Source organism: Rhagoletis pomonella, unplaced genomic scaffold (genome assembly GCF_013731165.1).
Source record: "Rhagoletis pomonella isolate Grant_MI unplaced genomic scaffold, Rhpom_1.0 Rhpom_scaffold_00002, whole genome shotgun sequence".
Classification (NCBI taxonomy): domain Eukaryota; kingdom Metazoa; phylum Arthropoda; class Insecta; order Diptera; family Tephritidae; genus Rhagoletis; species Rhagoletis pomonella.
Window position 1 is genome coordinate 90,106,801 of NW_023458556.1, and position 4,463 is coordinate 90,111,263.

Sequence of the window (4,463 nt, forward strand, 5' to 3'; positions counted from 1 at the left end):
ATCATTAGCACATGCATTATTTATAATCTTGAACAATTCAGATACAAGTTTCTCTATCTCAGTAACCCTGCCTTTCAGATATTCTGGCTTGTCAAGCACAGAATCTCTGGGAGTTCTGACTCTGATCTCCCTAGTGGTTGTTTGCTCAGGGGCTGATTTGTTGTTTTTGGGGCTACGGCCGCGCACAACCGCACTGTATTTGAATCTAGTCAGTTTCTTGTTAACGTTTGTATCCCTGTTTTTGATGTTCTCGTTTTCAGTTGATAGCTGTGGAAACTCGGTGTCTTCTACTGGTAGTAGATCGAAGCGGTTATGGCTTTCTGAGAAGTATTTTTTAAGCGTTTCACGCCTGGATATATTTTTAAATGTTTTTATGTGATTATCCATTACAAAGTATGTGACCAGAGGCACCCCCCAAGGGGGCGTTCTCTCCTCTCTACTCTGGAATCTAACAGTGAACACCCTACTTCTAAGCCTAAGGAGCACCGGTTGTCAAGTCATAGCGTACGCCGATGACATAGCAATCATTGCAACGGGCCAATAAGCAACACAATCAGCTTATATTAAAGGCAAAATCACTCACCTGAAGTCCTTATCACGTAAAAATTGTAATGCCTTTAATCCAAAAAGTCGTAAAATTGATTGTAGTAACGCCAAAAGCGATAAAAAGCGTGCAGATAAGCTTGCTGTACTATTTTACAGCTAGGTATACAATAGTTAAAAAATTGGTACAGCACATACAAAGTGCCGATGCGCCGAAAAAAATGCTCAAATCCTAGTTTGCGCCAAACACGTCCATCCACACTCGAGGTCCAAAAAGGAGTGCCTTCAAAACTTTAGATTTTATTTCTGACACTACGTGTTGGCTACCACCTTGATGAAATTGTAATGACCGGAAGTATTTAGAGGGTTGTATTACAAAACTGAACATACTTCAAAACAGAGTTGCTATTGATCTTAATATAACATGTATAAAAGTACAATATATGGCATGCCATTTTTCTTAGCAAAGTATACATATGTTCTTGTTGTTGTAGCAGCTTACAAATTCCCCAAAGACTTTTTGGGGAGTGTTGCTGGAGTGACAGTCCTTGGCCAGATATAAATCTGGGTCGTTCCGGTTACGTAGACCCGACTGTCGTGGGAACGTACATATGTTCTTCTTACAGCTCGGCCAACCTGATTCTTTATCGACCTCGATCAACGAATTATTAACTTAAACTTAATTAACTTAAACTTAACTTAAACTAATTAGTCTATTTCTATTTTAGCATTGCCTTTCATTTCATGGAGTTCAATCCTTTCACTGGGCTCTAACCATTGACGCATTCGATTTGCTTCAACGACGCCGTCGTATGGCAACTGCGTCAATTGACAATTATCTGTGTCTCGGATGACGTATCTGTCATTTCCTAATACCTTGGGAACAGCATAAGGACCTTTATACTTTGGGACAAGCTTTTTATTGGTTCTAACGGCAGTATCTACATTTCGAATCGAGGTAAAACAGCTACCTCTGTCTGAGATAATTCCCCTCGGCCTACTATAATAATTAAAGTATTTTTCAAGCGCCGCAGTCACTTCACGAGTGCTTGTTGAGTTTGTCGGATATTTATTTATTTATTTATTTATTTATTTATTTATTTATTTATTACGATCTTGAAGATCTAGATAATTTAATAAGGTACAAAGTATTTTTAATGTTTACATATTTGTTTCGATTCTTTAAATTTCTTCGACTTCAATTATCTAATAATCTGTAATTCGGCAGGTTTCCCAACTTTATGTTGTGTATAAACTTCAATGTGTAGTAAGTCATGTTCTGTTTTACACTAAGCCAGTTTAATCTGTCAAGTAAATCTTTAATTGGGGTATCATACCGTTTTCTTAATATGAAACGCATAATTTTGTTTTGCTTAATTTGTAGCCTGGATATTTGCGAATCAGCTAATGCGAATAGAATTGTAGGGCAGTAAATGAAATGCGGCTCGATAATGGATCTATAGACCAGTATTTTGTATTGCTTACTAATATGCTTGCATGATCGAAACATGAACCCTATTTTTTTGGAAATTTTCCCTTCAATGTATTTTAGATGTTCATCCAATTTTAATTTGTCATCTATAATTATTCCCAGATATTTTATTCGGTTTACTCTTTCTATAGGGGTATTTGCTATTTTTAGCGACACATTATCATCTTGAGTCACTCTAGACCCCATTATCATCCATTTTGTCTTTTCTATGTTTATTTTAAGCATATTTTGGCACAACCACTTATATATTGCCTGTAGGTCCGACTGTATTTTTGAGGCTGCCTCATCAATCGTGTTACAGCTTATAGTCAAAAGTGCATCATCAGCGAATAATCTTATTTTGCAGTATTTGATACAGTTTTTAATATCATTTATGTAAATTATAAAAAGAATTGCTGCAAGCACCGATCCCTGTGGCAATCCTATTTCAATGTCCACTTCGGGGGAAGTCTTACTTCTTATTACAGTTTTCTGTTTTCTTCCACTAAGGTAACTTTTGAACCAGTTAAGCGCTATATTTCTAATGCCAATATTATACAGTTTTTTTATAAGAATATCTCTGTCTACTGTTTCGAACGCTCTTTTTAGGTCGAGGAAAACTGAAATTGTAAATTGTTTCTTCGTTCTACTTTCTTTCCATTCTGCAACTACCAGGTTAAGTGCAGTTTCACACGAGTGTTTTGATCTAAACCCTGACTGCTCATTTATAATAATTTCGTATTTATTTAAGTAATCCAGCAATTGGTTCTTAACTACAGTTTCTATTATTTTCTCATCGCTAGGTAAGGTATTTATGGGTCGTATCTCCTCTGGCTTAATTGTTCCCTTTACTTTTTCAACAGGTACAATTACTGATGTCTTCCAGCAATCTGGAAATACACCAAATTGGAAACTTTCATTAATTACACATGTGTAGGTATAGCCTAAGTACTCCATGCTGTCTTTTAATACACCTTCCGTTACTAATTTTTTTCCTCCGTATTTGTTTTTTAATTTCGTTGTAACTCTCATAAGTTCTTCAACATCTATTTCTTTCAGTTTAAACAAGCTTCTGTTTATCTCCATTTGATTTCCACCTGCTTCGAAGATTTCAATGCTATCTCGGATTCTGCTTATGCTCTCACTAAAGTAACGGTTTAATTCAGTTGCTATTTCATAATCATCTTCAATAAGAGCACCATTTACAGAAATTTTTTGAATTTGTGCTACCTTACTACTCAGATTTATGGCGTCTTTTAGACATTTCCACATTAACTTTTGGTTATTAGTATTTCTTGAGATTTCGTTTTCCATAAATGTTTTCTTTTTTATTTTAACTGCTTTTTTTGTAATATCGTTTTATTATAATATAGTTATCCCAATTATTGGTTCTCTCTGCTATTTTAAATTGTTCATATTTCAGCTTATTCAATTCTGTTAGTTCATGGTCGTACCATTTATTAATCAATTTAACTTGAACTCGTTTTTTATATGTTAAAGTGGCCATTACGTCATTGAGGATACTGTTTATTCCTTGGACCTTTAGGCTAACTTCGCAGTTGTTTAGTTCAGCTAAATTGTAAGTTCTAAGGAGATTTACTAAGTGGTCTTTTGTATAGTTATTCCAACACACGCGGTTTTCATAAATTCTCATTTGGTACTTCTTTTGAATTGGTAGTTTGAGTGAAATAGTTTCATGATCTGATATTTTATGCGAAGCCAAATTCGATACTTCAACTTCAGTTTTGTTACTAAAGAGTAGATCTATTCTCGTTTGCGTTGTTTCTGTTATTCTTGTATTAAAATTAATTAATTGATACATTGCTAGTGATTCGAACGTCCTAATTAGCTGGCTCGAGTATGTTGTGTGTGTATTGACATTTATATTAAAGTCGCCAATAACGATATTGTTGCCGCTTTCAGAAAAGCAATCTTCCAACACCTCATTAATATGTCTTATAAATTCGGCATCACTGGTGTTTGGTGAGTGATATAACGCACAAATCCGCCACTTAGTTATACATCGTATTGTTTCCAACACAATACACCATATATTATTACCTATGCTCCTATTGAATATAACTTTGAAATCAATTTGCTTATGAATATAGGTTAAGACACCACCGGTGTGACGACTATGCGAGTCGCATCTAATATGATTGAACCCAGCAATCTCCAGTTCCGAGTCATATACATCCTCCGTAGTATGTGTTTCTGCACAAAGTACAATATCTGGATTTTCTTCCTCGATCATTATTTCAACTTCATTTTTTGTTAGCTGTGATACTATTTGTATTAAGATATATACATTTTAGTTTATTTTTGTGTTTCTTGAATTTTTCATTATATATTTTTTGTGTGTTTTCTGCATCTTCATTTAGTTGCTAATAACCTAATTTTTGTTTTTTTATCTCTAGTTTATTATTGTAGCATTGACAGTGCCTGTCAA

The 4,463-nt window shown here is 34.6% G+C and overlaps 1 protein-coding gene across 1 annotated transcript in view; it reads right to left on the reverse strand.

Annotated features, from left to right (window-relative positions):
* The window catches only part of LOC118734156 (integrator complex subunit 2), a 228,323-nt gene that overhangs the window by 165,474 nt on the left and 58,386 nt on the right, over positions 1-4,463 (reverse strand). The window lies entirely within an intron of this gene.